This window comes from Hyla sarda, unplaced genomic scaffold (assembly GCF_029499605.1).
Source record: "Hyla sarda isolate aHylSar1 unplaced genomic scaffold, aHylSar1.hap1 scaffold_2650, whole genome shotgun sequence".
In the NCBI taxonomy this organism is placed as follows: Eukaryota; Metazoa; Chordata; class Amphibia; order Anura; family Hylidae; genus Hyla; species Hyla sarda.
In genome coordinates this window covers 24,056-33,934 of record NW_026609343.1, presented here as the reverse complement: position 1 = coordinate 33,934, position 9,879 = coordinate 24,056, and the positions used below count along the sequence as shown (strand labels likewise).

Below are 9,879 nucleotides of genomic sequence, written 5' to 3'. Positions count from 1 at the left end.
CTAATTTTCGTGCATTACTACAAATTTCTTGACTAAAATTAGCAATGCCATAAATACGAATAATCTTTTCTAAAACCACATAGTGCGCTGGGGGAATAAATAAGATTGGGGACGTTAAAGGTAAGGTTATCCACTTTCTTTTTCTAAAAATGTGACCTGCAGCATATTTTAAAAAATAAGACCAATAACAGTTTCTTTGCAAGCCATTAAAACACATAGAAAAAAAGTGAATATATAAAAACCTTTTTAAATCAGGCACATCCTTACCCCCCAATTTCTTTGTCTTCATCATTACATCTCTCCTGAGTTTATCCATTTTAGACCCCCATAAAAAATGAAAGCAAATCTTGTTTAAAAACTTTAAGGTGCGTTCACTCGGTGGGAAAACCAAGCTTAAATATAGCATGATAGGTAGCAACAAAGCTTTCATTATCAGTACTTTTCCTTCTATTGTTAATTTCCTCATTTTCCAAAAACTTATTTTCTTTTGCACTTTCTCTTTGACGATGGACCAGCTTTCCTCTCCATTATTTTCATTGTCAAAGATGACACCCAAGATTTTGATTTTATCATATTGCACATTCACCTCCGTATTGCCCCAATTCCCTATTGCAAAGCAATCACATTTATTTTTATTTAATTTGAAGCCAGAGCCCTCACAAAAAAATTCTGTCTGTCTGATAGCACGTTTCAGGGATGGTTCATCTGGACATAGAATATTAACATCATCCATGTATGCTATCGTCTTTACGCTCTGTCCTCCACTTCCAGGGATTGGCACTCCTCTAATGAGCTTATCTTTTCTCAAAACATTCAACAGAGGTTCTATTGCACATATGAAAAGAATGGGTGATAGGGGGCACCCCTGTTTCACCCCAGACTGTAAACATACCTCTTGGGATAAAAAACCGTTAATTAAAATACGACTAAAACAGTTTTTATATAAAAGTGCAATTTTTCCAACAATAAAATCAGGAAAATTCATTTTCTTTAAAACCAACCATAAAAAATCATGAGAAACACGGTCATAAGCCTTTTGAAAATCCAAGGATAAAATTGCCAATTTCTGATCACATTGTTTCTGATACCATAAAACATCTTTTACAAGGTTTAGATGATCACTTATTTTCCTTCCAGGTACTCCGCATACTTGGTCACTGTGTATAACCTTAGAAATTACCTGCTTGAGCCTATTTGCTAAAATTTTTGCTAAAACCTTATAGTCTGTATTTAGCAGGGTAATAGGCCTCCAATTTTCTAATTTAGAGATGTCTCCTTTTTTAAAAATCAGAGTAACAACACCATCTCTCCAGGACGCAGGTAAAATCTCAGATTTAAAAGCACAGTTAAAAATACCTAAAAGATCATCTTTTAAAATGGACCAAAAACACAGATAAAATTCAACTGGCAACCCATCCGAACCAGGTGTTTTACCATTTAAAAAACTCTTAAAAGTGCTTAAAAGTTCAGGTAAAAAGATTTCATCACAAAGGCTCTCTTGGTCAGTTTTGTCAAGTTTTGAATCCAAGGTATCTAAAACATCATTAGTAAAGGAAATATCAATATCTTTTTTATTAAAAAGCTCCTGATAAAATACTTGTGCTTCTCGCAACATCTCTTCATTAGTTATCTTCCCTTCTATTACAGATATCATTTCTTTCTTTCCCACCACCTTCTTAAAAAAGAATCTCGAACACTTTTCATCATTCTCCAGACATTGCACCTTGCTGTTAAAAATCATTTCTTTTCCTTTTTGACTAATGGCATTTTTTATTTCATTCTTTGTCTGAGCAATAACATCATCCATCTCAAGCCCGGCTTGCTTTAGTTTATAATATGTTTGGATTTTAGTGTTTAACATTTTAAACCATAACTTTTTCTCCTTAGCCTTTTGGATGCCCACACGGATAAAAAACAGTTTAGTCCACTTTTTAACATCCTCCCACCAATCCAAAATATTTTTATATTGGGATTGACGCAATCTCCATTTGTTATAAGCAGCAATAAAATCATTTTTTGTTTTCATGTCCTCTAATAAAGTAGTGTTGAGCTTCCAAACGCCTCTGCCTTTCTCTAGGCCAGGTAAAGTGACATGTGCATGTAATAACTTATGATCAGAGAAAATATTCGATAAAAGAGAAACCTCAACTAGATTAAAACTTTCCGATAAAAAAATAAAATCAATCCTGGATTTGCAGACATTATTTTCCCATGTGTAACCAGGGTCGTCTGGGTATTTTCTCCTCCAGACATCGGTAAAGTTAAAATCCTCAGTCATACTCTTAATCTGTTTCTCTGTTTTATCCACTCTGACATGCACACTTCCACTCTCACGATGATCACCACTCATACAACAATTAAAATCTCCAGCCATTAAAATAGGTGTTGAACCTGGGATAAAAGCCTGAATATCATTAATCAAGTCGGCTCTCTCATTTTTTTCAGGAGAAGCATAGATGTTAAAAAGCTTAATCTCTGAGCCATTGTACTTAATATTAACTAATAGCGCTCTACCAGGTATAATTTCTAAGAAGGACAAAACTTGTACATCTGAACCTCTAAACAAGATCCCAACACCTGAAGATCTGTTCAGATTGTCACCCGACCAGACCGATGGTCCCAAAGTCCAGCTACGACAAAGGTCCTCATAATTTGGACTATGTTCAATTCCACATTCTTGTAAAAAGAACAGAGAACAGTCCAAGGTCTCTAAAAAACTAAACAAAGCAGCCCTTCTCGTAGGGCTCTTTAGACCTCTCACATTAAGAGAGGAGCACTTTAAGGAAGCTATTCGCTACTGGAGTTTGAGTCCGATATGAAACCCACAGGTGACTCCGGGCTTTCGAACTCTTTGATATTTTTTGGATCGGACGCTGATCTTATAGAAGGCCTCCATGCATGTTGACTGTCCTCACATTCGTCTGAGCTTTTTTTGACAGGCCGTTTAATGCCAAGTTGTGGCTCATCTCCAAGTTCCTTCTTCCGCTTGATCTCCTTCACGCCAACCTCCATGGCTTCACTGCTCACTAGTGACCCTCCACCACCAGAACCCTCCACAGAAGGTCTCCCCTCTGTCTCAGGCAAAGCAGAAAGGTCCATAAGCTCCGCCACGACATGAGAAGTTACAGCCGGCTTTTCTGAAGGCGCCTCAGACCGCTGGGGTGCTTTCGCAGGTGGTACTTCAGCTTGCACTACACCCACTCTCCCCGCTACACGGTCAGCCCACGATCTAGCTACACTGGAACGGAGACTGCAATCTTTAAAGGCATGGCCTTCTTCACCACAAATGTTGCAGACGATTTTAGCACAGTCCTTAGAAACATGGCCTTCTTGATTGCACCGACCACAGCGAACTGTAGTGTCCGTGCAAACTTCCATAGTATGTCCGAATTTCTTACATTTCCTACAAAAAGTAGGCATCTCGGGATAAAACAAATAGCCCTTATCCCGACCGATAGAAAAGTTGGAGGGTGGATGACACAACCCTCCAATGCCAGTAGCATCCTCCTTCATTTTCACAAAAAACTTATGTTTCCCCGTCCATAGGTCTTCTGAATTCATCACCTTATGGGAATACTTAACAGAACTGCAGTATTTCCCCAAAAAGAGCTCAATATGGGACACAGTCACAAAGGGATTGTGCATACACACAACTAGAGGAATATCGCCTCCAGTATACAACACTGTGACCGTGATCCCATCAAGCTCAGCAAGGTCTTGATTGCTTTTCAGCTTCTCAAAAAGATTCTGGCATGCATAAGCAGAGTCCAGAGTTAGGATGAAGCTGCCCTTCCGAGGATCTCTGAGACAGACGATGTTCTCTTTCTTCACCCCAAGAAGCTTGTAGAGAGTTTCTTTCACAAAATAAGAAAGTTGGACGAGTTCTTGCTTGTCTTCATCAACATCAAAGCGAAAGGAAAAACGAATCCGCGTTTCACCGGATGTAAGGTAACGGATGCGAACACCCATCTTGTCGATCGCCTTTTCGGTTCCTCGTAGCAGCCCCCCTTGGAAAGGTAGGACAAACTCCCAGGATCCTCCTGACCAGACACTTGATCTAGCCAAAAGGCCGAGAAGCGATAACCGTGAAAGGGGCGGGCCCAACAAGGTCCCCTTCATGGGCACTATCACTGCTTGCTGTCAGGGAGGCTGCCAGACAATTTTCCATGCACACTCTGGGCTGGGGGGCAGTCAACCACCAGTACACACAGCAGAACCTAAACCCATACCATTATTGCTAAGCAGCAAGACAGGGGCCCATTGCACTCCCACGGGGCCTTTTTAAATGCAATCCATAACCCGGATTTGCCAGGAACCCTTCTTACTCCTCCTACTTGCATGTGACACTGGGCTTAGGATCTGCATAGGAAACACACACACAAGCACACACCTACCTTTGTTGCCTGCAGATGCCTCCTTGGCTGTCCCCAAACGGTATCAAACCAACACCCACGGGAAGCTGTAAGCATAGAGGACATGCCTGCACCCCATTGGACTTACCTGTGTGGGTTAAATCCGGGTTATTTGACAACCTATGGCGGTGATGGTTCTGCTCAGGCAGAGCAGTGCTGATGCTCCTCATAAAGCTGTCGCTGCTGTGAAGGTTCTAGGTGACATCACAAATCCCTTTGGTTACATACACAACAAAGCTGGGTTGTTGTTGTTTACACTCTGCAAGGCCTGGAAGTGAGTGACATCATAGCACTGTAGTTCTGAGGGTTCAAGATGGATGCAACAATCTCCTGTTGCTTCTATGAAGGCCGTAATAGACGACATCACCAAACAGCTCCATAGTCACATACACAGCAAAGGAGAGATGTTGTTTACACCTAGTGATGTCAGTGGTATTGAGTGACATCACAGCACAGTGCTAAGGCTCCTGGGCCTGGACACAGCAGCGGCTGCAATATCTCAACGGAGAATACGTTTATATCTATGTGTGTGTGTGCGCATATATATATATATATATATATATATATATATATATATATATATATATTTCTCCGCCGAAATCACTTTTAAACCCATTTCCACCTTTTTTTCCCTTCTCTTCCTCTTACTTTTTTTTCACGTTTTTTTACGTTTTTCTCCTTTTCGCCTCTTTTCTGGGCGTATTATTCTTCTTTTTCTTCTTTTTTTTCGTCTAATGCATACCCCATCAGTGCAGCAATGCTTATTCAATACCGCCAGCAGATGGAGACACTGGGGGATAATTTTCTAAGGATTTATACTGATTTTTCCTGTCTGAATTTGTCGCACAGAAAGTTGCAGGCCAAATATGTGTGACATTTCTGCGACTTTAGCTTCTAGAGCATTTTTACAACATTATACATAGGTGCTGAATACATAAAAAGCGACTGTTCAGCGACAGACAAGTCGCATCGGCTGAAAGTAGGCCAGAATGTCAGTCCATGTTGGAGCAGGTTTAGATACAGTCTAAAGCATAGATCTCAAAGTCTGTGCACAGAATTTAGCAAGGGCCTCGCACCTTCTGATGCATCAGGTAGGTGCACAATAGCATAGCCTAACCCTCTGTACTTTGGTCTATATTGATGCGGGACATAGACAGCCAGCTGATGACCAATCCATTAGTGCAATGGATGGCTGGAAGCATTTGTCTTTGCCTTTGCAATACCACAGAAGCAATGCATGGTCAATGTACAGCAATGACACACCTGTGTGAACAGCCAGGAGACCCCCCCCCCCCCCCCCATGTTATGTTACATAGTTACATAGTTAGTACGGTCGAAAAAAGACATATGTCCATCACGTTCAACCAGGGAATTAAGGGGTAGGGGTGTGGCGCGATATTGGGGAAGGGATGAGATTTTATATTTCTTCATAAGCATTAATCTTATTTTGTCAATTAGGAACATTCAGCACCCACCCGCTATCAAGGCAGCTGCCTATCATGTCATGCCCTACCTGCACAGGTGTGCTGGCTACTCAAATGATCCAATTAAGGAGGCCATTTAGTCAGCAGCAGCAGAAGTCCTGTGCCTGGACGCTCCAACAGGGGCCAGACACAAGCAGAAGCAGAAGCAGCAGAAGCAGTAGCAGCACCACCTTTTGTTTTTTGGCTGCAGCAGCAGCAAGGCCCACAGGGCTGGCTAGCTGGCTAGCCAGCAAGCAGGTAGCAATGAAAGTAGGAATCTTTCTTTTTAACCCTGTAAGGGGGTGGTGCACTGTACCCGAAGATACTGCCATATCGGGTCAATGCATAGGGCGACGGAAGCAAGCTTCGAAATCGGCCCCCGTTCTCAAAAATCCATTTAATATATGGTCCCCAGATAGGGGACATATCAGATATTAAACTGATAAGAACAGATACTACACTTGATCTTAGCCAAAAGGCCGAGAAGCGATAACCGTGAAAGGGGCGGGCCCAACAAGGTCCCCTTCATGGGCACTATCACTGCTTGCTGTCAGGGAGGCTGCCAGACAATTTTCCATGCACACTCTGGGCTGGGGGGCAGTCAACCACCAGTACACACAGCAGAACCTAAACCCATACCATTATTGCTAAGCAGCAAGACAGGGGCCCATTGCACTCCCACGGGGCCTTTTTAAATGCAATCCATAACCCGGATTTGCCAGGAACCCTTCTTACTCCTCCTACTTGCATGTGACACTGGGCTTAGGATCTGCATAGGAAACACACACACAAGCACACACCTACCTTTGTTGCCTGCAGATGCCTCCTTGGCTGTCCCCAAACGGTATCAAACCAACACCCACGGGAAGCTGTAAGCATAGAGGACATGCCTGCACCCCATTGGACTTACCTGTGTGGGTTAAATCCGGGTTATTTGACAACCTATGGCGGTGATGGTTCTGCTCAGGCAGAGCAGTGCTGATGCTCCTCATAAAGCTGTCGCTGCTGTGAAGGTTCTAGGTGACATCACAAATCCCTTTGGTTACATACACAACAAAGCTGGGTTGTTGTTGTTTACACTCTGCAAGGCCTGTGGAAGTGAGTGACATCATAGCACTGTAGTTCTGAGGGTTCAAGATGGATGCAACAATCTCCTGTTGCTTCTATGAAGGCCGTAATAGACGACATCACCAAACAGCTCCATAGTCACATACACAGCAAAGGAGAGATGTTGTTTACACCTAGTGATGTCAGTGGTATTGAGTGACATCACAGCACAGTGCTAAGGCTCCTGGGCCTGGACACAGCAGCGGCTGCAATATCTCAACGGAGAATACGTTTATATCTATGTGTGTGTGTGCGCATATATATATATATATATATATATATATATATATATATATATATTTCTCCGCCGAAATCACTTTTAAACCCATTTCCACCTTTTTTTCCCTTCTCTTCCTCTTACTTTTTTTTCACGTTTTTTTACGTTTTTCTCCTTTTCGCCTCTTTTCTGGGCGTATTATTCTTCTTTTTCTTCTTTTTTTTCGTCTAATGCATACCCCATCAGTGCAGCAATGCTTATTCAATACCGCCAGCAGATGGAGACACTGGGGGATAATTTTCTAAGGATTTATACTGATTTTTCCTGTCTGAATTTGTCGCACAGAAAGTTGCAGGCCAAATATGTGTGACATTTCTGCGACTTTAGCTTCTAGAGCATTTTTACAACATTATACATAGGTGCTGAATACATAAAAAGCGACTGTTCAGCGACAGACAAGTCGCATCGGCTGAAAGTAGGCCAGAATGTCAGTCCATGTTGGAGCAGGTTTAGATACAGTCTAAAGCATAGATCTCAAAGTCTGTGCACAGAATTTAGCAAGGGCCTCGCACCTTCTGATGCATCAGGTAGGTGCACAATAGCATAGCCTAACCCTCTGTACTTTGGTCTATATTGATGCGGGACATAGACAGCCAGCTGATGACCAATCCATTAGTGCAATGGATGGCTGGAAGCATTTGTCTTTGCCTTTGCAATACCACAGAAGCAATGCATGGTCAATGTACAGCAATGACACACCTGTGTGAACAGCCAGGAGACCCCCCCCCCCATGTTATGTTACATAGTTACATAGTTAGTACGGTCGAAAAAAGACATATGTCCATCACGTTCAACCAGGGAATTAAGGGGTAGGGGTGTGGCGCGATATTGGGGAAGGGATGAGATTTTATATTTCTTCATAAGCATTAATCTTATTTTGTCAATTAGGAACATTCAGCACCCACCCGCTATCAAGGCAGCTGCCTATCATGTCATGCCCTACCTGCACAGGTGCGCTGGCTACTCAAATGATCCAATTAAGGAGGCCATTTAGTCAGCAGCAGCAGAAGTCCTGTGCCTGGACGCTCCAACAGGGGCCAGACACAAGCAGAAGCAGCAGAAGCAGCAGCAGCACCACCTTTTGTTTTTTGGCTGCAGCAGCAGCAAGGCCCACAGGGCTGGCTAGCTGGCTAGCCAGCAAGCAGGTAGCAATGAAAGTAGGAATCTTTCTTTTTAACCCTGTAAGGGGGTGGTGCACTGTACCCGAAGATACTGCCATATCGGGTCAATGCATAGGGCGACGGAAGCAAGCTTCGAAATCGGCCCCCGTTCTCAAAAATCCATTTAATATATGGTCCCCAGATAGGGGACGTATCAGATATTAAACTGATAAGAACAGATACTACACTTGATCTTAGCCAAAAGGCCGAGAAGCGATAACCGTGAAAGGGGCGGGCCCAACAAGGTCCCCTTCATGGGCACTATCACTGCTTGCTGTCAGGGAGGCTGCCAGACAATTTTCCATGCACACTCTGGGCTGGGGGGCAGTCAACCACCAGTACACACAGCAGAACCTAAACCCATACCATTATTGCTAAGCAGCAAGACAGGGGCCCATTGCACTCCCACGGGGCCTTTTTAAATGCAATCCATAACCCGGATTTGCCAGGAACCCTTCTTACTCCTCCTACTTGCATGTGACACTGGGCTTAGGATCTGCATAGGAAACACACACACAAGCACACACCTACCTTTGTTGCCTGCAGATGCCTCCTTGGCTGTCCCCAAACGGTATCAAACGAACACCCACGGGAAGCTGTAAGCATAGAGGACATGCCTGCACCCCATTGGACTTACCTGTGTGGGTTAAATCCGGGTTATTTGACAACCTATGGCGGTGATGGTTCTGCTCAGGCAGAGCAGTGCTGATGCTCCTCATAAAGCTGTCGCTGCTGTGAAGGTTCTAGGTGACATCACAAATCCCTTTGGTTACATACACAACAAAGCTGGGTTGTTGTTGTTTACACTCTGCAAGGCCTGTGGAAGTGAGTGACATCATAGCACTGTAGTTCTGAGGGTTCAAGATGGATGCAACAATCTCCTGTTGCTTCTATGAAGGCCGTAATAGACGACATCACCAAACAGCTCCATAGTCACATACACAGCAAAGGAGAGATGTTGTTTACACCTAGTGATGTCAGTGGTATTGAGTGACATCACAGCACAGTGCTAAGGCTCCTGGGCCTGGACACAGCAGCGGCTGCAATATCTCAACGGAGAATACGTTTATATCTATGTGTGTGTGTGCGCATATATATATATATATATATATATATATATATATATTTCTCCGCCGAAATCACTTTTAAACCCATTTCCACCTTTTTTTCCCTTCTCTTCCTCTTACTTTTTTTTCACGTTTTTTTACGTTTTTCTCCTTTTCGCCTCTTTTCTGGGCGTATTATTCTTCTTTTTCTTCTTTTTTTTCGTCTAATGCATACCCCATCAGTGCAGCAATGCTTATTCAATACCGCCAGCAGATGGAGACACTGGGGGATAATTTTCTAAGGATTTATACTGATTTTTCCTGTCTGAATTTGTCGCACAGAAAGTTGCAGGCCAAATATGTGTGACATTTCTGCGACTTTAGCTTCTAGAGCATTTTTACAACATTATACAT

General features: G+C 43.1%; 2 non-coding genes across 2 annotated transcripts; both read right to left on the bottom strand.

The window, feature by feature from the left end:
• Positions 1-6,175: 6,175 nt before the first annotated feature.
• Positions 6,176-6,366, bottom strand: LOC130324611 (U2 spliceosomal RNA). The gene has a single exon (XR_008869583.1). It is a non-coding gene; the product is annotated as a U2 spliceosomal RNA (small nuclear RNA).
• Positions 6,367-8,446: 2,080 nt separating this feature from the next.
• LOC130324616 (U2 spliceosomal RNA) lies at positions 8,447-8,637 on the bottom strand. The gene has a single exon (XR_008869588.1). It is a non-coding gene; the product is annotated as a U2 spliceosomal RNA (small nuclear RNA).
• Between the last annotated feature and the right edge of the window lie 1,242 nt (positions 8,638-9,879).